Source organism: Pseudopipra pipra, chromosome 12 (assembly GCF_036250125.1).
Source record: "Pseudopipra pipra isolate bDixPip1 chromosome 12, bDixPip1.hap1, whole genome shotgun sequence".
Taxonomy (NCBI): Eukaryota; Metazoa; Chordata; class Aves; order Passeriformes; family Pipridae; genus Pseudopipra; species Pseudopipra pipra.
Window position 1 is genome coordinate 19,288,465 of NC_087560.1, and position 27,884 is coordinate 19,316,348.

Here is a 27,884-nt window from a genome sequence, read left to right on the forward strand (position 1 = left end):
TTTGCCCTAGGAACTGCTTCTCCACGGAGAAAAAGTGTCCTGAAGTGCCCATGGGACACAAATCCACCAACCCAATGTTCAAACGCTCGGAGCTTGTTGGAGAGCAGAGCTGGACTTTCTCTGAGCAAAACAGGGATCAATGGACATGAACCACCCAAGGACGAGGCTCCTCAAGCTCAGAGACAACCCTTTAACACAAATATCATCCAAAGATGCCTTTAACTATCCCACTGCCACCATTTGAGTCATGCCAAAGTGCAGGGGACAGGTTTTCCTGAGCACTGTATTTATAGGTTTTAACTGACCCCCTTTCTTCCTTCTCCACGGCTTTGGGACAGCCAGGACTGAGCAAATGGGGGAGAGAAGAGTTCACTTCAAGACAACCCTGCTCAAGCAAAAGCAAACCTTCAGAGAGGGGGGGGTTTAAATCAAAACTCAGCTCTGTGCTCACCTTAACTCCTTGAGAGCCTCAGCAGTTTGGGTTGGGGCTGAATTAATTACAGGAGGAAAGACAACCTGCCTGGGAACAGGGAATTTATCGCCCGCTCGTCGCCTTCCATCAGTTATCAGCAACTGAAAGGGAAATAATAATTAATTCCAAGTAGAAATCAAACTTCTCCCCCACTCTAATTTCTTCTCCTTCAGTAGCAATTGAAGGTAGTGCCCTTGAGTCCAGGAGGAGAAAGCAAACTTTCCAGAAAGATTTGCTTATAATGCACTGGATGCTGAGAAGGATGCTCTTAAGACCATCCATTCCTGCTGGAAATTACTGGCTTTTTATATTCAATTTTATATAACCTTTATATTAAAGTACTCCCTTAAAAAATACAAATAAATGAGAATAGAGTCCTGCTGCCTCACTCACTCTGAAGAGAATGAGACCTCTCACATTTCACTAAAGCAGCCACATATTTGAATTCTGTAGTTCTCAGAGACCTCAATTTGTTCTTAAGAAAATGATGTGTCAGTTTAGTTTTTAAATCAAACAAACACCACAGAATTATTTATAAGCCTTAATAGCACCTGGCATATTTTTTTGCAATGTATTTGAAAGAGGTTCTAAATTGTTTTCTAAACTTTTAATGCTAATGCCATTTTATTATCTGTTTGTAATGGAGCTGCTTTGTGCCAATAATTTCCTAAATTTGTAAGTCAGATCATAGATCAGAACCATCCAACTCCCCAAATCCAGCAGAACCTCATTCATCTCAAGTGTCTCTTTTTGTACCTGAGATGAAATATTTCACTTTGATCACCATTAATAGAAAAGCCCTCACACCAAAATGGAATGGTTGCTATTACAAGAGTCAGAATAAAACTCTAAAAATAGGAGCACATTTATTAAAAACCAACATCAAAAAAGAGCCCAGTAATGACACCTAACAGTGGGTTTGCAGCTTGCCTTGCTCACCACAGCACACACTCAATTCCTGCCCTGGGTCATGTTCTCAACCAGCCTTCCAGGGGGACAATTCCTGGAATGTCATTAAAGATGCAGCCAAATTATATCCATATTTCCAGGGCCTGCCCCTCTCCCGGGACAGGCAATCAGCATAATTGACACAAAGGTCCTCTGTGTAGTCCCCACGTGGACTCTGACTTCATGTCTCTCCAGGGTTGATTTTTCTTTTCAGGAGTGAAAGGAGTCAATTTAGGTACAATTTAGCAAGAAAGAGACTCTTTCAATGCAAAATACAACCTGGTGTTCTTTCACAAGTGTCTCACTCGCTGTTAATTAGAACTCATCAGGTATCTGGTGCTCATTAAGGCCATTTTCTCATACCTGGCTCCTTTCTGAATAAATGTCAGTATTTCACTTACAATACTGATACAGGTCACTGGTTCCATCACAGAAAAAAAGCCTCAAATCTTAACCATAGGAAATCTTGTAGGTGGCAAATCATTAATTTATTTGTCTATGGAGTCACTTTACAAACACTTTTGTTGAGGAAACTCTGCTGGGGTTTGCAAAGACACCAGGAGATGCAGATGATCCTTTAAATTAGACAACCATGTGGCCCATGTGCAAAGAAAATAAGACCTCAAAGAATCCTTGCTGGGTGAACTAAATAACCTATAAAGCTTTTTCTGGGTGTTGAGGACCTGGTTTTGGTCACATTCTTATGCACTTTAAGTGGCTGAGGGGAGAAAAAGCAAACCAAAACCACAGGTTGAATTTCTCCTCTGCTTCCCTGGCTGACAGGCTGGAAAATCCAACTAAAAATGACCATTAGAGACTTTCCTGTTCAGGGCCAGAGGTGGTGAAACATTTCACTTTGACATCTCTGTCATAAAATATTTCATAACGTGACTTTGACATGAAATTCAAACAGAGTTTCCAGTCTATGACAGAGTTCTAAATTGAAAGCTTTTCTCTCAATTTGGGGTGAATTGTGCTCTAAGCCAGGCAGAAAACCCTAATTTGATGTCCAGCTGTAAACAGGGAAAACATTTACAGAAGTGGCTTTCACTAGCAGGCAATATTCTTAAATCCTGGTGTGCTTTTGAAGATGTTTAAATGTCCATGCAGCCAATTAACCTTGCCAGAATTTTTCCCACCAGTTTCCAAGTGATGGTGTGTTAAAAGTCTTACCTCAAAGTGCTAAAAATTCCCAGTGGATCCTGTTTTTACTCCTCCCAGCCCATGGAGACACCCAGCACATTCCCAGGATAGCAGGGGAAAGCTCCTGGATGCTGCTTGGCCCTGGGAAGCATGAATTAGGAAAACACTGGTTAAAGGGAGTGTGTTTGGGGGAGTGGGAACAAATCAAGGCAGAAAGGAGATAAATCATGGTAAATATTTAGATATCCCAACATAATTGTGCCATATCACACCCAATACCATTATCCTGCTTCCAGGCAAAGTGACCAGGAAAGGATTTAAGAACAAACATTCCTTTTACACCCTCCCAGCCTCCAGAAATTTGTTTCCTTATCACTTCCCACAACATTTTGTTTACATAAGGACTTTTCCTTGTGTTAACATCCCAACAAGAAAGTTTCATTTCTTTCAGGAAGTTTGATGAAAGACCTTGCAAAAGCCTTCTGGAATTCTAACAGCATCTTCTTGATCCACATATTTCCTTCAAAGAGCTTTAACTACTTACGAAGCCTTTACAAAGCCATGCTGATTCTTCATAAATGTATTATATTTATCCAGATAAATCATTTTCTGTGCTGAATTGCAGTTTCTACCAAATGTGCACCAAAATTAAAATGAGTGCTAGTATTTGGGTGTGAGCAATGGAGGAAAATGCAAGAGAATAGTTAAGCCAGGAAACAAAAAGTTGGATTTCACTGGAGAAGCATTAAAGCGACGGAGGATTTGCTGATTCCAGGATTTCAGTCTCTAAGTAGCAGCAAGCTTCCAACAAGCTGCCCTTGGTGCTATCCCTCCTTCTCATCCCATCTGAAATTTTCATGATGGTTTAGGCAAGGGATCATTTAAACACACACTTCATTTGGCTCCACAGCAGGTTTTGCTCGAAACAAGCTGTTATGAAAGCTAAATGAGGCCACGAGTTTCAAAACTCATCGGGGTTTTTTGGATGCCTCCATTTAGGATTAATAACTTGAGATACCACGAAAGGGCTGAAAAAAAAAAAAGCAGAGCTTGGGATACCTGCTAAGAAGAGCTTGTTTTACTCTGGGCAGTCAAGAACAAATCCATTCAACCTCACCAGTCACCTCTAAAAGTTGTTGTCGTGACCAACAGAAATATTGCCAATGACAGGCTGAGGTTTTGTTTGTTTTTTAATGAAAATTTAAAGCTGTTTTAAACAGATAAAGACTTCCAGGAAGGCTCAGGTACAGAATACAAAACCACTGACAATGTGATTCTTATCATCCGAGCACAGAGAAATCCAAGGGATGGAAGAAGGAGCAGAAACACCAGACTGTGCTCTGGGTTCCCTCCACTGGCATCTCACACAATTAACGAGGGAGAGGGAAGACAAGAATTAACATGTCATTAACATGGCTCGGGGAATGAAAGAATGAAAGCAAAATTCAGAGGTTTGCACAGTTTAGAGGGCAGACATCAGGTACAAAGAGCTGCACCCTGAGTCCTGTTTGCTCAGTCTCAGCAGCCACCACCTCTGCTACATCATTCCCTAAAGCAGGAGCTGGTCAGCACCAAGGAAGGAACCAATTCCATTTCCCCAAGATGTCATTTTAGAAGGTTTTTCTTTAAAGCACACCAGGGTCCCAACTGCTGCAGTGCCCTCATGACCCCCCCTCACATTCTTTGAACCACAGTTGCTCAGTTTTCCATAACTGGGTGGGGGGCTGATTTCAGTGGGATCTGAACATCCCAATCTCTTCAAATTTCTGAGCTGTAAAATACCCCAGTGGGAGCTGCAATTGGTGCAGTGAACACTGTTACAGTGCCACGGAGAACTTATGGAGCCTGAAGATCTGCTTTGGTGGCAACACCCTCACCAGCTGATTTCTGGAGTCACTGGGAGCTTGGCTAGAGCAAAGCAGGAATAAATAATTAAGTCAGAGCTCCTTGACCTATCAAATGTTATTTTTGGAAGCTCAGGATTGTTCCTTCAGTGACCTCAGAGGAAAAGTGGGTCAAAATACCACAGAGACATGTCACTAGGCAAGGAATCTGGGCAATTCCTTTAGTTATGGCTAATGAAATACGTTTGTCAAGACAAGAGTCTGTGTGTCTGAGACTGTTTAAATCACAGTGGCAAAGATTTAAGCCCTGGTGCTGGTTTAGCAGAGTGGGCTGGGCTGAGGTGGTTCAAATTCCACGAGAATTCTGCATCCAGTGTTTTCTGGAGGTCAGCACTGAGCCTTCAGCCACAGCCACCAACAGCAGCAGGCTTTGGAACCTCAGGTGGAATTTAGGACACACAGGTTCCCAAAGTCTCAGTATCTTCCAGAGGGGAAGAGCACAGGCTGTCCTTCCAGGTGCTTTAAAAATCAGCTTATCACAAACTGAGAGGTGATTAGATACTGAAGCAACAACGTGTAAACATGTCTGGCATTTGCCATGCACTCTGTGAGATCCACACCAACACACCCAGAGAGATGCAGACCCAGGATTTTGCCAGCATTACACAAACCCCACCAGCCCTTGTGCAAAGCACAACTACCAACCCAAAGAGCTATTATTCACCACCACACTGAATTTCCTTTTCTGAAATAATTGAATAGTTAATCAATAGTCCAGCAGAAATATAATGAAAATATTACATTAACAACACCTAAAAACATTGCTGAACCGGTGCCCAAAGCCAGATAACTGCTGGCTCCTTTTCAGGAAGGTCAGCTTGGAAAAAGATTATCTGTGATTTTCTGCCCATAATTTCATACTTGTACTCAACTACCAGTGTCAATTTGGAAGGCAGCCCTTTGAACAGTTGGCCCTTGAAGTTATTAATCCAAACTCAGGCCCCCTGAAACCCTCGTGTTCCTCCCAGTGCCCAAGCCCTGGGCTGCTCTTCCAAGCCCTGCCAGTCCGGACAGGGGATGGTTGATGTTCCAGCGGCGCTTCTGCCAAAAGCAAGTTGGTGTTGGCAGGATTTGAGAGCAAAATCCTGGGCTCTGAAGTATTTCAAGAGAAAACAACCTCCTGCAAGCTGAGAGATCCTCCCGGGGCAGCTTTCTCTGAACCCTCTCCACTAAAACACGGTAAACAAGGAAAGTCTGGAAGAGCCACTTTGTGCATTTGGCTGCTCAACCCTCTGCCCTGATCCCACCATCCCAGTGCTCCAGGAGGGATGGCCAGGGAAGGCAGGCAGGCTCTGATACCCCTCTACTGATCCCAGTCCTCTGCTCAGTGGAATGTTAAAGCTGCTGAAGCTGTGTGGGGAGTCACTGGCTCCTGACTGAACAGTATATTTATTTTTATATATATTTATATCCCCTATCCCATGAATATTCCCGAGATGCCTCCAACAGACATTCCTTCAGAAGAGAAAGGAGCTGACACACATCAAAAAACCTCAACTCCTGAGAAGCCAAGTGAGCTTGAAGTGAGCTCACACGCAGCCACCCACCCAAACAATTGCAACATGGGCTTCCTCAGACACTTGGAGAGCCACAACGGCCTCGTGTCCCCAGAACACCCAGGATAAATAAAGCAAACATTTTTCTAAATATTCTAAATATTTAGTTAAAAAAACCCAACCATTTATTGCAAGTGAATTTTTCACAGCATTGAAAGAGTGCACATGAAGTTGACCTGAAAATGGGAGTAAGGAGCAATGAAATCAAAGGGTGTTCAATAGACACACAGTGAAATAAATAAACTGTGATTCTCTGAAAGTCAGGAAACAAAAAAAAAGTAGTTTGAAAATGTAGAATATCTTTTATGGTTATATATTTTTTAAAATTACTTCTATTTGTCAAGAACAATTGGACCCTTCTTTTTGTCTTCATTTATCTCAGTGGAAAATAAAATGGAACAAAGCAAAAGAGTCCCAAGTACAGTGAACAGCTGAGCCAGGGACAAATTAAGTAACACAGATTGATGGCTGTTGATCTCCAGCAGCACCATCACATCCCAGTGCTACAGCTCATATTTCATTTAAAGACCTGTCTCTCCTTTTCCAAACAGTGCAGTATTTCTGGGAGAAGGCTGATTTGCAAGCCTTGGAGCTGCACTGAGAATCCAGACTCAGTTTTCCCAATTTGGCTTTAAAGTTGGTGGATTCCTTGAACTTTTGGGGTACCAACTGAAATAAAGCAAAACCAAACACTGGGATAAAATGAACACTGAAGCTGAATACAATTTTTTTTAAAATGCTGCTTTTTATCTTCAGTATCTTTATAAAACAGGAAGGAACCAATGTTTGCTACCACTTCCTCTCTACCTTTGCTGACCCCACTGGTCCAATATGTTCAGCTGCTCTCCTGGGGGTTTTCCCAGAGCTTTATCCTCCCTGGCATTCCCTGCTACAACATCCAGAATGTGGATGTCCCTCTTCCCACATTCCATTTTCCTCTCAGCCTCTTGCAATCTTCACCTAAGAGTTTTTAACTCCATAGATGCTGAAGACATTGATAGCCCATGCAGAATATAAATTTTTCTACAGATGTCTGTTAAATATAAATGTTAAATCAATTTTTACATTTCCAATGGCTTAAGAATTAGAGCGGCCACGTAAAACCTGCCAATTTTACTTGAAATAAAAGAGCTTTCCTCAGAAGCTGCAACAACCCTTTGTGTTTTCCTGTGTTTCTTACAGGACATACATGGAGTGGCATCAATACTGGAGGGTTGGTATTTGGTTCAAGCATCTCAAAGCTAAAAGCCTCAACTTTGGGGTCCAAAAAATGTACCTGATTTTCAGAGCCCAAATCTCTGTCTGAGAATCAGGGTGGTCACTCAGCTGCCTGGCTAGAAACTCCTGGATTTGGGCATCCAACATGGAAAACAGGCTGAGCAGATGTGCCCTCCTCTAGGACACAGAGCTGTGCCATGGAGAAGGTCCTGGTGTGGGAAGGTCTTTGCAATCCCTGCTGGTCACTGCTAAGAGGGGGAAAAGAGCTGCAGAATATTGCTGCTTAACCATTCACAGTGCCTAAAGCTCATCTCCCAAAAAACACCTCTGAAGGAGGCTCAAGATGCACAGGAAAATGACAGTGAGGTCATTTATGTCCCAGCAAGGCAAGACTCAGACCCCAAATCCCTTTCCAGGCCTTGACTCCCCTGTGAACCAGGATGGAGAGTGCTGGGCCTCAAGGGTCCCCCTGGGGCCCAGGGAGGGCTCTTTGAGAAGCAAAATGTCTTAATCCAGACTTAAACCTGCAGCTTTCAACCACCCAGCACAGAGTGTGGACCCTCAGGCACAGAGGGAGGCCCAGGAACAGCCTCCACGGAGCCCCTGCGCAGCACCCGCTGCACCCACCGAGCGGGGTCTGACTGGGCTGAGAGGGGCAGAACATCCCAGCCTGACACTGCTGACCCTGTTTGCTGCTCCTGGTGGAGCAGGGAAAGGAGGAGACTGTGGCCAAAACACCCAGTAGATCCAAACAGTCCTCCATAATATCCTCACCTTTCCAGGAACCATCACAGCCCCTGTTCGAGCAGTAACTGGACAGATAAATGAGAACATGACCCCAGCCTTATTTAATTTTCCATCACTATGCAAAGCTCTTGACTCTGCTGTCTCCATGACCTACTTTATCTATTGTTTATTTCTTTTTTTTTTTTTTTTTTCTTTTCCAGGAAATTGTTCATTAAGGATAAGAGCACCTGGCTTACAGTAACAGGGCACTGTGCAAAATGTCTGTCAAAGAGCTGAGGGAGGAACAGTCAGGAATAAACCACAAAGAATTGAGGGGCTGCAGGGGAGGATCTCAGGCAGAAGAAAGGAAAGAAGAGGCAAGGACTGAAGGATCTACTGGTGTAAATGGTTGAATTCACTGAGTTCACTGTGCCAAACTGAATCTGGAGAGGATTTGCACATGCCAGCTCAGTCTGATGCAGATGGAACTGGAGCTACTCAGGTTAGAGCAAGTGTTTGCTTCCTGGCAGGAAAAGAGGAGCTGGAAAAATCCCTATGGACAAAACCAGACCTGAACAACTGGTGCCTGCAACCACCTTGGCTTCCTCTTCCCCCTCTTCCTAAACTGGACACTGAAAACTTATTTAACTACTTTGAGAAAAGAAGGTTAACAAAAAATTATAACAGACTTCATGGGTCAGTTTTAGAGCTTAATTTCCATCATTTTACAGATGTACCAATTAAAGCTTTTTCCACAAGGTAAGACAAGCACAGTTTTCTCTCTGTGTTCTTCCCTCACCAACATCATCAGCTGAGTGCTCTGACTGAGCCCTCTCCAGGTTGCTCTCAGCCCCACAGCACTCAGATGATGGAAGAGAACACTTCCCTTTATTAACCTTCATTAACCTCTCTGCAGAGGGCAAAGAATTGGAGCTTAATAGTTGCTTATACATTTTTTACCTTAGTGTATCACTTAACACAGCTTACTCTGAGCTGAGACACTCTGAGCAAACACCCCTTACAAATATCCCACTAAACAGAACCAATGCCAAGTCCTCCTCTCCACAGTGGGCACACAAGGCTGGCAGGAAACAAGGGAGTTCCCCATTTTCCTCTCCTCTCCCATCAGATACAATTTCAGTAAAGTTAATAAAAAAGGCATAAGCCTTGAGGCTTTTGGTTTGGTTAGCACCAAACTTGTGGACAACTTATATTTTTAAGTATGATCTAATAATCTTGGTCTCTCTCTAGAGCACAGAACTGAAGGTTTTCTAGTAATGAAGGTTTTCTAAGGTCTCCTCCTTCCATCTGCCTCAGTTCTTCAGGTACCATCTGTGAGTGCTGTTTGCCTCCTCAGACATTCTTCTGACCATCATCTGGTTATCTCCCACCCTGCTGCCCAAAACCTCTCTGGAAATCCCATTTAAAACTGGCTGGGGATTTCTTCCCAGGATCAACAGCCACCTGCCCTTCCCAGAACTCCCTGCAGGCAATTGTATCACTATTCCCCTTCCAAGGGAACCTCTGCAGCCTCTGGCTCTTCACTCCCAATTCCAGAGCTCCTGGAACTCCAGGGGTGCCAGAAGCCGCAGGGTGAAGGGTCAAGATCCTGTAATTTGGTGATCCCTCTTTTACCACTGAACACAAAACATTTTCTCTGCGGATGAAAATGTCTGAACTTTGAGTTTAGAACCAGTGGAATCAGGATTGGTGATTGTGCACTCTCTTCTTGCCCCTCATTAGACTCTTACTGGCCTTAATCCCCTCTTCCTCCTGTCTTTCACCCCACATGGCATTGCTTCTTTCCCTGGAATTCCTTCCTTCAGACAGGGAGAAGCCAAACCATAGCTCATCTCTTCCTAAAGCAACACTTTCCATGATTTCAAAATGCAGCACCAAAGTATTTCAATAAATCATCAGTTTTTTACTGTTTTATATCCTGGGCCATTCAAAGAGCTCCTCACACTGATTTTGGAGGAATGTGTTGTTAATACACCTGGAAATACCCTCTGGATTTTCTCCCAAGGGCTGAGGAGTTAAATGCCCTCATCCCAAGCCAAAGCAGACAGAGCCACAAATGGGGATGGGGAGATGTTGTGTTTTGCTGTTTGTTTGTTTGTTTGAGTTGGGAGCCACCCACCAGCCCAGACATTCATTTCTCTGCCCATTCCAATTCTTTGGTTTGCTAACCAGGCACTCCAACAGAAGGTGGGAGTAGGAAGGAGTAGGTGGGAACCAGAGCAGGCAGAAGTTCTTAAAATGTTACTCTAAGAGCTTGAAAATTTGAAAATTGCAAATTGATTTTTAAAAATTATAGTAAACTTCTCATTTTTTCAGACTTTTTTTTTTTTTAAATACTGACTGACAGAGATTTTTATATTTTCTCTATCTTCAAGTTCCTTCTCAGAGGGGTATGGTTAAAATAACCCCTTCAGACCTTTAACATCTGAATGAAAACAGGCACGAAAAGGCCAGCTGGAAATCCGGAGAGGGATTTAGCTCTGAAAGATGTTCACACTTCCCAATCTAAACAAAATATTTACCAGGAACATCTCACCTTATTACCACGAACTGAAATTTCAGGCAACTGAACAGACTAATCACGTACACAGACTTTAAAAACCAGGCTTTTCATGTTCTTAAGTATAAGCAATTAAGGGTAAGAGTAACGTTTCATAATTATGTCATTGATCTCAATTCCTTCTCATTTTCCTATGAAAGCACTGCACTTACATAAGACACATCTGAGGTTGTTCCTGTTGCTCAGATCCACATTTGTTCCAATCAAATATTCACCTCATGACTTGTGGTGGTTTTTTTTTTGCTTTTTGCTTTTTTAGTTTTTGCCTTCACATGAAATTTAAATTTGGGAAGTATGAATGCATCATTACCTTTGAAAAAAGTACTGAAAACTCATTTAAAAAAAAAAAAATATAAAAAGTCTTAGGGAGCTATGGGAAATTGTGTCTTAGGCTGGCCTACTAATTAAAATCAACTATGCCACATTATTTCCACTGTTCAGAAGTATCCGCCTACAGATCTTAAAATCTTTTTCCCAGTGATTAAAATCGGGAGGAAAAAAATCCCAAATCTCTCCCCTCTTTCATGTGGAGCCACACAGCACACGCTTTGCCAGCTTTCAAAGCCCATGAAAGCATCACCTTGGAAAGGAGAGGCAGAGCAGGGCCCAGGAGTGGTTTGTGGGAGGCTCCTGGTGTTCAAAGCACCCCCAGCCAGGGCCACTTTGGATCACTAAACATGAGGATCCCTCGGAGCAGCAAATCAATAATATCATTAGGAAATGCTGGGCTGTTGCTCAGAAATCTTGCTACAAACTTCTCTGCCTTTGAGCAGGCCCAGCTGACTGCTAATGACATTTAATGTTAATTAATGAAAATACAAGTTCTTCGGAGAATTGTCTAATTATGGACGTTAAAAAATGAAGCCTGTAATAAGTGTAACTTCTGTTTAGATCAATGGCTCTTGTTTAGGATACTCTAAGAAGACACTGGGATTATCAGTCACCTTTACCTCCAGTTTCTCCTGCCTTACAGGACCACTTGGAGCAGATGAGCCACGTCATAAATGATTCCCAATTCCAAAGGCTGCAGGTAAATCCTTCCTCAGCTCTGGGACGGCACCAACAGAATATTTTATGACATTCTCTTCTCTTTTGACAGTGGGTGACTGACAGCAAAGCAGCACGACTGAAGTTCCTGACAAAATAAATAAGTGGGGAGATTAAGCAGGGATTTCAAAGGAATGACTGCAATCCTTAGGGAACAGCTATTACAGGAGGAGAAGGATTTCATTAGCTCCTGAATGCAACACTTTGCCACCACTCACTTTGCCTGCCTGAGACCCCAGACACAGAGAAACATCTACATCTAAAAATATTCCAATTTGATGCAAAGATGTCTAAGAAACTTTTCCTGATTGTCAGGAGGTGAAGGGAAAATTGTGGTTATTATAAAACGCCGTGGGATTCACCAGAAACATCAGGTCTGGTTTAATATGGCTGGGCCTGAACTAGGAAAGAAGGGTGGAATAAATGTGTTGTATTAACACCCATATGGTAGCTTTTACAGTTAATAGTCATGTCAGTTAGCTCCCATTTCCCAAGATATTATGGCTTTGAGAAATATATATATATATATATAAATTGGGAAATATATATCCTAATGCTCCTGCTTAATATCAGCTACATACAGTAACTGAGCCCCTGGGTTTAGAGAATACTCTAATCCCAGAATCTGAGAATACACCTGACTTGCAAGAGCCTTTTCCAATACAGATGAGGAAAAAAGGAACACCTGTCATATCTTCTCTCTGACACCCATACAGAGTAGCTTTATAATATTCAGAAATTGTCAATATTCTTGCAGCAGCTCCATTAATCCCACACAGGACATTCCCTGTTCAGTGGCACACTCTTGTCAGCAAGAGTGGAGAACACTGAACTTAGAAGTAAACTGAGGTTTCCAATGCTCTAAATTCCTGGGGAAAATAAGAGACACACAGAGGGGAATATTAATAATAATAATAATAATAATACCGATCTTGCTTCATGTCTCAGAGTTGGGTTTATTTTGAAACTGCTGAGAGCAGAAGGTTGGCTAAAGAGGTGCCACTTGTTCTTGCCCCAGATGTGAAGGAGCTGCTGTGCTCAATACCCAGTGATTAATGATTGCCTGCAATCAGCCCTGCAAATCACTGGCATTGAGTGACAGAAGGATCCCGTGCCACCACACAGCCCCACATCTGAGCCTTCTTCTGGGACACTCTGCTCCTCATGCTGCCATTTTTGGTACTGTGAGTGGCCTCAAAAAAAAAATTAAAAAAAAAAGGGCTTTATGATGTTCATGAATAAACAAGTTTTCACGTGACAGAGGTTTCTATTCCTTTCTGCCAGATTTATTTTTCTGTTCACTCCTGACCTCTCCCATCCCACTCCACCTTGTAGAAGCACTGCCTTGTGCAAATGGCCTGACATTTTTCCATCTCTGCACAAAAATACCTCATTGAATCAGTGCTGGAAGCCCTGACTAGAACCAGACCTCTCTTCTCTGTCACATCCACATGAGCCTCTACCTCACAGTAAAGATTCACATTGTTGGGCCCTGGCTGCACATCTTTGCATTTGTTTTATTAAGTTTCTTGCTGTTACTACAGTCCACCAGGTCATCCAGCTCTTCCTCTATTAAAACCCAGTCCATCATGGTCCTGAGAAGCTCATTAGGCTCCTAAATTAAACCTGGAATGCCAGTCTAGCAAGCAAGGGACAGGCAAGAACTCTGATACCCCTTAGTTTTCCCAGATGAAAATCCCACAACATAATAAATGAGGAGAAAAGGAAAGAAAAGGATTGTAGAATCAAACATTGAATTTTACAAATTCTTCTTAATCACCTCAAGTTGTCTTTAATCATCCAAAGTTCACACCTAGAAAACAAATACAATTTCTGGGTTCGTATTAGTTATAGGCTAAGGAGGATTAATTTCTTATGGATAAATAGCTGGATGGTCATAATTCAATATAAAACAGTAAAATTGAGGGTGATAAAGCTGCCCAGGAGCAGCACAGGGCAGGGGGTGTGAGCTGAGGAACGTGGAACGGGAATGCCTTGGAAGGAAATGATAGTTTAAGTCTTAGCAAAAGATGGAACAACATCATAACTGTCAGAGCAATTTTCCACACGGGTAGTTTAACACCTGAACTATTGCTTGTTTTTGAGGCAGAACCATTCCCAGTTTCTGTCTGTTCTCCTCGGAATCAACAGCACTCGGGGATGTGTCATAAACAGTGTTTGCCTCAAGGAGCCAAGCACGGAGGTGGGGACTTAATGAGCAAACAGGAGTTCCTTAACAACACAAAAATCGAGAGGTTGGTTCGTTTTCTGCAAACATCTGGGTTGTAAATAACTGTAGGCTTCATAGAGATGATCATTAGACTGCTCTCACTTAATGTCATAAAGATTGAGGTATTAATTTTAATTAAATGGGACCATAATTTCCAGCTTTGCATGTGAACAGAATCTTCCTCTGTTACCTGGTACCTCAGGAATGCAGCAGCAATGACAACATTCCTGTGGCATCTCATCTCACATCTCCTACTTCTCACAGGAAAAACTGTCTAAACAGCTTTGTTTGTCAGGTATTTTTAAAGGTTTTTCATAGTTCAACAGCAGTGCACAAAGAAAGTTTCATTTCAAAATAAAAAACCAGACGACTTATTTATTATATGAAGTTTCCAGATTCAAAACAGCTCAGTTGTTTTCGTGGTCTGAGAGAAATCTAAAACAAATTGTGAGGTGTAAAAGAATAATTTGTTTCCAATGGTTAATCCTTCAAAAAGCCACAGGGAAAGCGACTCAGGATGCAGAAATCATTAATGGCAGAATGATTGCTGAGCTCTATTCCTAGAAACAAAGAAATCAGGCTTCAGCTGCTCCCAGGGCAGGTGAGTTCTGGCTGACCTACAGGGAGGACTCTGAAAAGGCTCATTCAGAATCCAATCAAACTGCTGGTGTGGGAAGAGAAAGGTCGAGGATAATTTTCTAGAAAATACTCTTTAAATGGTTCCAGCCACACTTTTCTACCTGACATCCTTTCTTCAAGTTACTTTGATTCCTAACAGGTTTCATTTTCGTGGAACTGTCCTTAAAGGACCAGGTGAGTCACTCACACCGACTGCAGTGCCCAGCCAGGGCTGGATGTGCAGGAGAAGCCACGAGCAGCTCAGCCCCAAGTGCAGGTGTTGTGGTAGAGATCCACATCCCACAAGGAGCCCAAGCCCAGGAGGGTGAAATCCCAGCCCCTGGCAAAAATACCAATGGACACAAGGCAAAGAAAGCACCATGCAACCTCTAGGAAAAAAAAAATATCCTTCCAGAAGCCTAAAGTGTCCCAGTTTCCAGCCATGGAGAACATGATCACTCCATCACCTGGTTTGTGACACAGAACCTTCAGGACACTCAGTGCCTACAGACTTGTTTGCAAAATATTATGCAGAAGAAATACAGCTTTAAAAGTGGCAACATTGACTTGGGTTCTTTTCCCTTCCTCATATGAAATCCTGCAGAGCATTAAAAAAACAAGTCCACGTGTATAAATTATTCCTCTCTCTGCTGTGGGTGATAAACGAAAAAGTTCTCAGGCACCAGGCCAGGGGGAGGGAACAGGGACAAAGAAATGAATGGACTGGAGGTAATTGCAGCACTTATTTCGATTACATGCAGATCACCAGTGAACTCTTTTGCCACTTGTTTTCTCCTCAGGGAAATCTCACTTTCCCAGCTTTAATTTAATCATGGGGAAAATATGTCAAGTATTGATTATAACTAGAAACTAAAGTCTACTACAAGCATGTACACATTAACACTATCACTCAGACACGACCTGGAAGAAATCCTCTGTTTGTCTTTCTTCATCCTGATTCCCACTTCTTCAACAGACTGTCTCAAAGAGAACAGCATGTTCAAACTTGTAAACATCAGCTCTGGTGATGAAAAGTCCAGGAGGGAATTTGTTAAAGCACTAAATTTACGTTGCTTGTGATGCTAAGTATAACTACCAGACACCTCTCCCAGCTCGGAGAGCAGAGTACAATACAGCCTCTGAGGAAGGGCTGTGTATCAGCACAGATTTCAATTTATTGCAGCTGGAAATAATATTCCAGCCGAGTCCAGAAGTAAGAGAAAATGGTGCTGTTTGTTCGTGACCCTTGAGAAATAAAAGAAACAAGTGACACACAGGCACAATGCCCGAGATTGCAAAGCAGGGACAGGAAATTAAGGATGGAAGATTCTAAAGATGCCCCTCTGCCCACCCAGATCACACTCTGCCCTTTGCTCTTTTGTCTGTCCCACACTCACAGTGATGTCACAGTTTGAAACCCATCAGTATTAGAGAAAGGCAACATGTGGTTTCACATCCTTGAGAAAGTTCTCAAGATTTCAAAAATTCCCCATTCTACTCTGAAGCTAATTCAGATCTTTTCAGGAGAAGCAACAGGAATGCTTTGCCACACACCTGTTTATAAGAGTTTATGTTATACTGCAGCCCCTAAATTTAGAGAGGCAGAAGCTCAACCCCCTGACCTGAATGAAGAACAGGCCTGTGAAACTGCCTCAGTTCCCTTCCAAATATTGGCAGCTGGAGATGAGCAGCTTTTCTCCTTTGAGCAGGAACCCTCCCTTCTCAGAGCCAGTGCTCGTGCTCTGACAGAAAGACAACTTTGTGCATTGACATCCTGGGATTAAGGAAGCACTGGCACTTCCCTGGACTCATTCCCCAGGGCTCAGTCCTCCCTTCCCTCCGAATCCCTGCTCCCACTGCTGTGTCCATGTGACACACAGCTGTGTGTGCTCCCACAGAAACCCACTGAGCACCACTGGGTCTGCAATTCCTGGGACATTTTGCAGGTCAGAACATACAGCTTTTTTTTTAAATTTTTGCTTTATCTTTATCCCTGTCTAATTTTAAGTCTCAAGAGTCTTAGACCAAACTTCAAAGAAAAAAACCCATGTTTCCAGAGCCTCATTCCAACATGGGATACTCTGTGCTTCACTGAAGGCATTCTAGAGTGCCTTTACCTTTGCACAGCCTGGTTTTACACACAGGTTCCACCTGACTGGGAAAAGGCCAGGACTAACAGCATTATGCCTGGACCTGCAGTGGCAAAATGTAATTTCTGTGTTCATGGGACTTTACCAGCAGGAAGAGAGTAATGCTTTCAGGTAACACTTGGGTCCCAAACACAGGGAAGCTCTGGAATGCCCAGACTCAGCTGGAGGCTCCCTCTCCACTGCTTTCAGCTCTTCCCTGGTGCACAACCTGCACATGTCCCACTCTGATCACTCTGCTACACACACCCCCCACACAGACAGCCTGGAAGCACCTCTGAGCTTGGGCTTTTTGTCACAGAACCTGGACTGGAATGTCCCCAGCCAGTTCTGCACATTCCTCTGCTTTTGTTCAGCCTGGAGAGCACCTCTGAGCTTGGGCTTTTTGTCAGAGAACCTGGACTGGAATGTCCCCAACCAGTTCTGCACATTCCTCTGCTCTTTGTTCAGCCTGGAGAGCTCTCACAGTAATGCTCCCACACAGGGGCCTGGACTGACACTGATTTTATGCCACAGTTCATAAATCTCAGATGTCTTTGTATCTTTTTTTTGTCCCCTGGGCCAGAAACACTCCTGTCACCAACCTGCAAATCTGTGTTACATTTGTACATCATTCTACAGCCTGGGACTGACACTTCTGCTCAGTCCTCTTCTGCCCAGCAACTCTGCTTCTGTCCAAAGCTGGTCTGAGCTCACCATGATGATCTCCTAAAATGCCACCTGCACAGTCCAACACAGTCTTTATTACCCAAGTTTGTTGAATTTTCTAATCAAACACACTGAATATCAAAACCAGCCCCACAACATGGCTCCAAAGATACAAAGCACCAGCCACAGTCACATATTCTGATTTTACAGACTTGCTGGAAACCTTCCGGAATAACAAACATTTTTCCTCCAATCACTCCAGTCACCTGGAAGAAGAACTAGAGAAAGTTCCTGAATATTCTGCCCATGTTTTTGGTTTGAGTTGCCAAGTAATGACATTGTTAGAGAGATTAATGGTAGAGCTTAACTGCTCCTCCAGCACCTGTCCAGTCCACGCCTGACAGCAGAAGATAAATATATTTATAACACACAGCAAAGTGAATAACAAAGAGTTTATAGAGTTGTCTCTGCCAAAACTGACGAGTTGTAGCTGGCAGCTTTAATCAGCTCCCAGCTGAGCCTGGGAAATTGGAGGGAACACAGCACTGACCTTCCTGATGAATCTCTGAAGGAAGGGTAAAGTTTTTTTACTTTCTTAATGGGAAGAGCTATCAAGTTCTGAGACCTCTGGATAAAAGGAAGATTCCTGTGCAAGAGCACTGTACACATATTTAACAAAGTAATCACAGCTTTAGCTAAAGCTGGGTTTTTCAAAGAAAGGATATGGGCTAATGTTACACAGATGAAAGGGCCTGTAAGGTTTAATGCCACAAATAGATGCCAGATGCTGAAAATGCACCAGATATGTTTTTCGTACCTTAATTGTGAAAAATGCACTAGAAAATAATTTAAATTTAATTTTTACAGATCAGTGGTTCTTAAAACCACCAATTTGATTCTTATTTCAACAGGTATTCAGCTGCTACTTGTTTTATATGGAAACAGTGGGATTTTTAGCTTTTGTTTCACTAGTACCAAGAAGACAAAGGCAAGTAATGACTAATTATTTGATCAGCTATTTCAAAGTAAGTTATAATTTATTATCCTGCAGGATGTATAAAGTCTCTGGGTTTAAAACTCCTGAACATTTACTCTCTTAAAACTGGGAGCACATCTGAGGATTGAGAGATCCAGCAGCACTTTTCCAAATGTTTCACCTTCTGGTTTACAACCCTCTGAGCCAGTGCCCAAACTGGCACCAAAAGGGACTTGGTTTTTCCAAAAAGCCCAAACTGTTTTGTGATTAACAACATCACACCACAGTGTCTGCTCTGAGTGCTGGCTCAAGTGGCCACTCCACGTGAGATACAGAGACCTCCCAAGGATTTAGGGAGGTTGGTAAATCAGGGCAAGGGAGAGTCTGGCAGCAAACAAACTGCAAGCCTTTTACTTTTTCACAATCTAATTCACTGATTGCTTTCTGTCCACTAACTTTGAGAGAAATGAGCCCACAGCTTTAAATCAGCAGCACATGTGGACTGCCCCAGCTCCAGAGCTCTGGGAGCTCTGTACAAAGCCACTGTACAATTTATCAAACAACACTGAAGGAAATCAGGGATTGATTTTTGCCAGGGCTGTACAGGACAGACCTTAATGTCCATCAACAACACTTGTACCAGTAAAGTAGCTCCATGTTCTAGTTTATTTTTTACCTTCCTCATGGTTCTGCTTCAACCACTTCTCCCTGGGACCAGAGGCAGACACTGAAATGCAGTTACAGGGCTGGGGTTTTCAACTTGCACTCACTTGTGCAGCGTTATAGGAACATTATCCACACAAATGATGGATATACATAAACATGAGCATGATATAACCAGCTCCTTCTGACTGGCATCAGTGGAATTGTTAACTGGACCATTTATTTCCAGGGAAGATGGCAAAGAACCTCACTATGTCCAAGTGTTCGCAGGATCATCATCAGGAAAAGGCACCGAGCACAATTTAATCTTTCCTATTCTGCCCTGTTTCATAAAGAGATGTTTCCAGGATATATCATGGAAAGGTGAGGAAAAATAGCTTGCACTTGCCTTGTGAGATAAGGCTGTGCTGTATTCCCACAGGGGTGAGATATGAGGATCAAGGCCAGGCTGGATGGAGCTCGGAGTAACCTGGTCTGGTGGGAGCTGGGACTGGAACAAGATGGTCCTGAAGGTCCCTCCCAGCCCAAACCACTCCAGGAATCTGTGATCACCAGAAGGTAAAAACACGTAACTAAAGCCCAATTCCTGCTGCTCTCAGGGAAAGGCTCTGTTTCCTCAGCAGCAGAAAGCAGCAAGTGAATTATATCCTCCCTGGAAGCAGGAGACAACCCACACACTGCTGGGAAGTTTTTCCAAATTGTGATGGATAACTCCGGAGCTGCTCCCGTGTGCTCCTGCACAACAACACAGGGATCAGCTCCAGAAATTACAGGGGAACATAAAAGCTGCATTAACAAAAAATACGTGTTTGTACTACTCCAAAATTAATATGTTGGCACTGCAGATCTATATCCTCATTTAGCTGAGTTACACTCATTAAAATATACAAACAATATTATTAATATCGTTGGGGGATATCAATCAAACCCATTCCCACTCCTTAGAGCATAATAAAAATCAACAGGTGGATTTTACACCAATAAATCTCCTCGAGTGTGGGTCAGACATAATTTATATATATTTATAATCAATATATAAATAATTAAGGTTCTGCTTATGGTTGAAAGAATCCACATCCTGATGTAGAAACACAGGAGAATTGGAGCTTTTCTTAAGCTGATAAAATCACCATATTGTCACTGTCACTGCTGGATCTGAGTACCTGTAAAACTGAAAATATTATAGAAATAAAAGGAGATTAAAAATACCACAGTTAGTCAAACCAGCAGCCCAAGTAGTTCAGATCCCTCACTATTTACATGCTGGAGGCCTGCAAGTGATCCTGGACTAGCAAACAGGGGATCATTTTTATCATTTATATGAATACCTGATTTCTCATATGAACTATGCCAAATGTTTGACCTCTGAGATATTCACAGAACCACAGAAAGGTTTGGGTTGGAAGGAACTTTTAAATGTCACCTTGTTCCACCCCCTGCCACAGGCAGGGAACCTTCCTCTAGATCAGGTTTGTCCAAGCCCTGTCCAACGTGGAGGTTTCCATTCCCTGCTCCAGGACCTGCACCTCTATCAAGTGCTCTTTCCCATCTTTCCTTCTCACCCTTGTGTAACTTAAATTTCATTGCAGTTATGAAACAAAATAATCTGATTGTCTGATCCCCACATTCCAGACCCATCATTTATCCTATGGATCTTTTATGCATTTCTATTCTAAGGTAAAACAATTTCTTGCTCTTCACCACAGTCCAAAAAGAGTTTTGCTGCATTTCAGAGTGTTCCTGTCACATCTGCAGAACTCACTCAGCTGCCAGAGCAGCAACATTTCAACACTTCCTTTGAAAACCAAATTCATTTGTGATGTGGATTGTGTTGTTCAAAATTCATTCAAATGCAAAGAACTTTGTGATCTCAGTTGGACATTTCAAAGTGTTAGATCCACTCCTAAATCAGAGCATCACAAGATATCCTTCTCACTTGCCTGAGGATGTGAGCAGAGATCTTGGATTGTTTCAAGGCTTTGGTGGAATGACACCAATTCAGTTAAGCTCAGGATTTGAATCCAAGTGATTTACATTGCAAGGAATGCACTTGGAAAAGCTCTGCTCCTGCACTCACAGAACAATCTCAGGGTTTAATACACTCCCTTCAGCAACTTCAGGCTGGAATAACCTCCCTGAGTGGAGGAGAGCTCCTCCCTGGCCCCTGAAATCAGAGCCAGCTTCCTGAGCCTGAACACATGATGTATAGGTCACCTCAGATTTTGCATGGAGAGCATATTATATAGAAATATAAATATATATCACTCCAGTGGCAGACTTGGGGAACAAAAGCAGTAAAATATTTCCTCAGGGTAAAATACAGCTCCCAGGAGTCAGAAAGCCTGAAGCAAAGGGTTATTTTACCCAAGACATATGCTGTAGGTTTGATTATTTGGGGGGGGATGCAGTGGTGTTGTTCTAAGATGTGGTGTTCCAATCCCTGGCATTTCATCCCACTTGCCCTTCGAAGACCTTGGAAGCAAAACTTCCTTAATGACACCAATGGGCAGGAAGGGAAATGAAACAGAGAAGTCAAGACACCAGTGCAGAACAATTCCATGTTTAATGAAACACAGGGAAGAATGATGGATGTAGATAATTACCTGCAATTTGTATCTGAGACAATCTTTTAGAAAAAACACCACATAAGGTTTTAAAAGTCCAAGGTGAGATTCCAGGAGGTGTAATGAATGCAATCAGCACCTCTGGGCAGTGGAAGAGGCAAGGGCTGGTCAGTGTTTCAGGGTTACCTGTGCAGACATAAGAGGAGGTGACTGACTTTTAGGACAGTCCAGCTGAGGAAAACCTCCTTGTGCCTGAGGATTTCATGGAGCAAGGAAGGGAAAGGATCACACAGGATTAAATCAAGGAGAAATTAAAAAAAATTTAAGAGAATACTGAAATGGAAACTTTTCAACAAGAAGATCTACAAGGTGTATGGAAGGTTTATATGATATAGGTAGCATGGTCAAAAGACAGAACACTGGAAAACTGAGCAGAGAGAGGCCACACTGTCCATAAATGTCCAACAGGATAATCACAATCACAGAACATGCTGAGCTGGAAGGGACCCACCAGGATCATCGACTCCAACTCCTGGCCCGGCACAGACACCCCAACAATCCCACCCTGTGCCCCAGAGGATCATCCAAACCCTCCTGGAGCTCTGGCAGCCTTGGGCTGTGCCCACTGCCCTGGGGAGCCTGGGCAGTGCCAACTGAGATCCAACCTTTTGCTGAGATCCAACCTGACCCTGCCCTGGCACAGCTCCAGCCATTCCCTGGGTGCTGTCCCTGGTCCCCCAGAGCAGAGCTCAGGGCCTGCCCCTCCTGTTCCCTACTGCCTAAACCTTGTATTTGGAAGGACCCAGAATCCCAGCTGAGCCCGTTATCCAGAGCCCCAGGCAGAGCCCAGGGGAGCAGGAGCTGAGCCTGATCTCTGTCACACCTCCTGGTAAACAACCCATGGAGCCACTGCTGCCTTTTCTTATGATGTCTGAACATCCTGAATTCTGACATTTGCACCTCTGCTCCCACACCCTGCAGCAGAGGCTGCTCATGGGAAAGGCTGGACTTGTTGAATATTTTGGAGGAAAGGCTGAGGAGCAGAGCTGACTGGTTAGGCCAGCCTGGGACTGGTTAGGCCAGCCTGGCTGGGTACAACTGGATACTCAGCCATGGCTTTATGGGGCACAGTCACACAGTGCTGTGATTCCAAGCTTCAGGGGGCTGAGAGGGAAACATTCCCAGGCACAGTTCCGTGCTCATGTCCATCCAGTCTCCAGGTGCTCTAACAGATCCCAAGGCATGGTGTGGTGCATCTGACTCATCAAAGTGAGCAAGAAGCCAAACACTATAATAGAATTTTCCTCTCTGGGGAACTTTACAAAAAAAAAAAAAAAATCAGTTAGAGCAGAGGAGAAAATAACAGCACAAATATTTCAACCTTGGAAGTGTCCTATTCATGTATTTCCAACTTCTCTTTCTATGGAATGACTTGCATACAAATCCAACAGAACTAGACTGAGCAGCTTCTGAACATACACACAGAGGTTGGGGGTTTTTTCCCTCTTTTTGAACTAAAGTAATGAAAGGACTACATTTTGAGGGGTTTCTTTTTTTCTTTTTAAAGCAGAGATTTACTCCCTGCTGTCTGGAGAGCTCCTGATACAGTCACTGGGATCCTCAAATGCAGAGGCTCCAGTTTGGGTACAATGGGAAAACAAGGACTGGAATGCTGAGAGAGGAGATCATCCACAGAGGGTGAAGGATGGAAAAATTTGATAGAATACTTAAAGAGATGACTTGGGGTGTAACCTGGGTGAGGAGGCTTATCCAGGATGAATTGTGTTCCTATCTTCTCTTGTCTCCCACACGAATATTCCTCATTCCTGGGAATATGTGCACATGACAAATGATGCCCATCCCTCAGGGGAAGATGCTGAAGGGAGAGAAGGTTCTGCTTTGAGAGGCTCAGATCCTGCTCTCAGCCAGATCCCAATCAATAGACTTATCCCTGCTTCATTATTATTTATCTGGTGCAGCGAGCAGGACTGAGGGAGGGATGGAGAACTCTACACAGCAGCACAAGCACAGAAAATCCTTCTTTGTCCAATTAATATCAACTTCAAATGACTAACTCGGTGCTCACACCCACAGAACAGAGACAGAGCTCTGTCTGCATCGCAGATCTGAACGAGATCGTTCTGTTCTCCTTTGTCCAGCCTCACATTTTAGTCGGGGGGAAGGAAAATAATTTTAAAAAAGCAGGACAAGGTTGCACAGCTTAGATGTTCCTCCAGCTTGTTCCATCCCCTGCCAATAGCCACAGGATCTGAGGGCAGCTCAGTGCCCTGCAGCCAGGAGCCCTGGTGTCCTACACGTGCTGCCGTGCCTCCGAAGCCCGGGGAACAAGGACATCTCCAGCTCGCAGGGAGAGCACTTTTTTTTGTTGAAAAACCATTCCTCACTGTTTGGAATGAAACCCATTATTACCAATTAACCTGCAGTGAACCCATATCACTGGCTGAATTGAGCATAATTATTCATCCACAGTAATAGCTAAAGTAAATTCTGGCAATCTCGGCTAACGTTGACTTCTCCTTTGGGAACGTTTTCAAAGATGCCGTGTCCTTGGGTATGTTTTTAAAACCTTTTTCTGTGTTAAACTGCCACTGAAAGTGTATCATTATGACTCATTTCTTCTTGTTTTCTAATGCTGCTTTCTTTTTTTCTTGCACAAACATCTATAACTAACTGTGTTATCAACTGAAAAATTACCTCCACATGTTCAGAAACCTGATGTTACTTAAACCAAAGTTTTAGCATCGGTAGCCCATGTAGGTTGTCTAAAAATAAATTTTTAAATTAGTTGTTACTTTTCATAGCTTTTTAACCACACAGGCTGATGAACCACGGCCCTGTGAGCAAATGCAGGCATAAATCTTGGTTTGAATTTATTTCAGGTTGTCAAATGTAATTTACTCAGAGAACGTCTGCCAAAAAAGGATCCAGAGGCAAACCTAAGTTGTCATCTTAAATTAAGTGTGGTTCCTTTTTGTTAATCTTCCACATAAAAGGTTGTAAAGTAGTGCATTAAAGATGCAGCAGTCCTCTTTCCTAATAAAAAGGCAGAGGTGGAAAAACAGAATAAAGCCAGACTGTTTCTCCAGCTGAGGGAACATGTGCCCGAACCGGTGAAGGAAACGCTCCCTTGCTCTCTGAGAACTGGGGGATGAACAACCTGAGCACTGAGGAGGAGGAACAGCAAAACATCTGTGTGAGCTCAGCATCAGCTTTGTGCACAGCAGAATGACTTGGAAGGGCGAGTGAAGCTGCTGTGAGAGCCCAGCTGGCTGCTGGGCAGAGCATGTCCCCCCCAGCCTGCCCTGAACTGGGCAGCTCATTTCACTAGTGACTGCCTGGGCTCTGCCTCTCCCTGAACATCCTGTTTAATTTCAGAGTCAAGAAACTGAATTATTAAACCATGTCCAAACCTCTGAGTCTTTGCACCGTCCTCTCCTCTCAGCACTGGAAGGTTGTTCTTGCCCTCAGGGCCCAAATCAAGCAGTTACTGAATTTTATTATCCCTGGGGGTTCCTTTCTCCTCCACGTCATCCATGTTCCAACTGTTCACCTTAACCACCGGCACCTCTTCTTCCTTCCTCCAAACCCTTCCCCCTGTGTAAAACTGTCAAAACTGATGCCCAAAGTCACCATCTTTCAGATCCTTCTGAACATTTTCTACCACAGCTCCTTTGCAACATTAACCTGGAGCAGCAAAGCAAAGCTCCAGGCATGAACCTGCAGCAGGAACCACCACACCAGTGACACAACTGATATTTGGGAAGTGGGAAACCAGCAGCAAGTGTTGGGAACAGGAGCATCTCCCCAGGGCTTTGTTTGTCACTGCAGGGCAGAGCTACAGCATTGCTGAGGGTTTGTCTTGGCTCCTTGGAGATTTTTAAAACAGCACCAGCTTGACTTGCCAGCAGTGGATGTGCTTGTGTGTTCCAAGGGCTGAACATCTGTGCAGAGTGAGGGAATTCTTGGGAACTCTGCATTTGAACAACCAAAACTGGCCACACCACAAAATTCACAGGAAAGCACCTTAAGACTTCGAGTAAAATATTCCAAGTGTCCTGATCACCCCCTGGGCTATTCAGGTGTTTTGCCTCCCTGGTTTGCTGTTTTTCTAAAACTCTTCCCCATTTCTACAACAGTGACCATCCAACCTGGCAACACCAACAGACACTTTAACACATTCTCTTCTGGGTCTCTTTATAAGGAAAATATGAAGCTACAAGTGATAGGACTGGAGGGAATGGCCTCAAGGTGTGCCAGGGAAGGTTTGGGTTCCATATTAGGAAACATTTCTTCACCAAAAGGGTGCTCAGGCTTTTAACAGGCTGCCCGGGGCAGGGGTGGAGTCCCCATCCCTGGAGGGAGTTAAAATCCATGTGGATGTGGCACTTGGGGATGTGGGTCAGTGGTGGCCTTGGCAGTGCTGGGGGGTGGTTGGAGTCCATCTCAGAGATTTTTCCAGCCCTAAAGATTCTGTGAATCCACGACTATGAACTGCAAACACTGTGATCAGTCTGACAGCCCTGCTGGCTCACACATTCCTGTGCCCCATGGCATTCAGATGATACAAACCTCAGTGGAAATAACTACAATCTAAACCAAGTGACTAAATATTACTTACTACAATGTTCCTACAGTAATGCCTTTGGTACAGATAAGGTTTTGTGAGTTTTGTTAGCCCAGGTAAATCTGTGTACAATAGGGCCAGGAAGGTCCCTTATCAGCTCCTGTAATGTGACTTCCTCTGTGCCCAGTTCCCAGATTAGAAACTGGTCTGGGAATTCCAGGGGGCTGAAGACACTCCTAATGGGCTGGTGAAACCTTCTGGCACTGGACTTTTATTTGCTCTCCAGAGCTCCACTCCTAAACTTGGACATGTCCAGGAGTCACCAACTGAGCTCAGCTATGCAGATTTGTTAAAGCTTCTACCTAAAAAGCCCAACTTTTTAGCTGAAACTCATGAAAAATGTGTTTTCAGGCCCACAGGTCACTCTTTTGGCCTTTGATACACCTGTCAGACTCCTTTGCTGATCAAGCATCTCATTTCCCTGAGCAGGAGCTGTTTTTGGAGACTGGTCCTTTCTATATCCCTCCTGTGGACAGAATTTTCAGCACCAATATCAGTCACTGGGGAAAAATGAGTGTCTGCAAGCCCCCCGTGCCTGCAGTGGTCTAAAAGCTGGGGTTAAGCAAGTGAGAGGCACAGGCAGTCTGGGCTGAGTCAGATTTATGTGCACCTCTGCTGTCCCCTTGGCACTTTGCATAGATTTAAAGACAATATTCTACACAACCAATTAAGATCTTATCATATTAATTGAACTGCCATTATAGCATTACCACAAGCCATCTCAGTAATCACTGTATGATAACTCCTTAGAAACCAGCTCAGTGCCCCACCAGCTGCCTGAAGAAAAGGTGAGGTTGGCACTTTGCCCTGAAAGCTCCAAATGTGCCAAAATAACTCCTAAAACAAGGGACCTTCTTCACAGAAATGCAGCCTCCTACTTATCTGTGTATGAGGGGAAAACAGGTGGGGTGTTTCTGTTATGGAAACCTTTTTGAAGGTTTAAATATCTCGGCATTAGAGAGAGGAAAAAAAGGAAAATATGAAGCTGCCACACTTTGAATATATGTAATTATCCATCATCTAAGATCAAGAGGGAGACAGCTTTTATAGGCCAAAGATCCAGGCTCTTATTTAGGCTGGGAAGAAGGAGTTTTCCTTTACCCAGTAAAATAGAAGGACAGTGGCATCAGGCAGACAATCCACCCTCATTTTGATAGAATGTGAATTTTTCTTGGAAGAAGAGACTCAGCAGGGAATATCCTGGCAGACAGAGCCCTGGAGCTGTTCACCCTCAGCTCATCACAGCTTTACACTCTAATCCCGGTGTTTTGGGGACCATTTTGGCCTGGATTGGTGCTGTGGATTCCTGTTCCAAGGTGTGTTACAGGGGTGGCACAGGGCAGGAAGCAGCTTCCAAAGAGTTCTGCCCATCTCCAGCATCCCGTGGTGATCATGCCTTGAATTTAATGGGAAAACCAAACACTAAGGACAACTGGGAAAAGCCCAGCATATAAATGGGATGTTCTTTGAGAGCTCATGTAAGCTACAGACACCTTGATTCTGTGGGCTGTTCCTCAGAACTACACCAGGTGAAATATTTTATTTAAATTACCGATTAAAGTCTTTTAAAGTTTTGGCATCACTAAATAATATTTCAAAAAACCCTGGCTGGTGTCAAACACACCCCAACTGATGGCTTGAAGGTTTTTTAAAAGCTGTTTACAGTTGTCTTGCAACACACCCGAGTTCCTGGGAAGCTCCGTGGAACTGAGACAATCTGAGTACTTAACACTTGCCAAGATTGTGAACCTGCAAATTTTCTGTCGAAATCCACTGCAGCAAATCTGTCAGCAGCTTC

At 43.5% G+C, this 27,884-nt stretch overlaps 1 protein-coding gene across 15 annotated transcripts in view; it reads right to left on the reverse strand.

Moving 5' to 3' along the window:
• The window catches only part of MEGF11 (multiple EGF like domains 11), a 272,466-nt gene that overhangs the window by 196,118 nt on the left and 48,464 nt on the right, over nt 1-27,884 (reverse strand). For all 15 annotated transcript variants that reach the window (XR_010433848.1, XR_010433849.1, XR_010433850.1 and 12 more), the window contains 2 exons: nt 2,594-2,704; nt 452-573 (listed from right to left, as the gene is read on the reverse strand). The gene's annotated coding sequence lies outside the window, so the exon portion shown is untranslated. The remainder of the gene's footprint in view (nt 1-451; nt 574-2,593; nt 2,705-27,884) is intronic.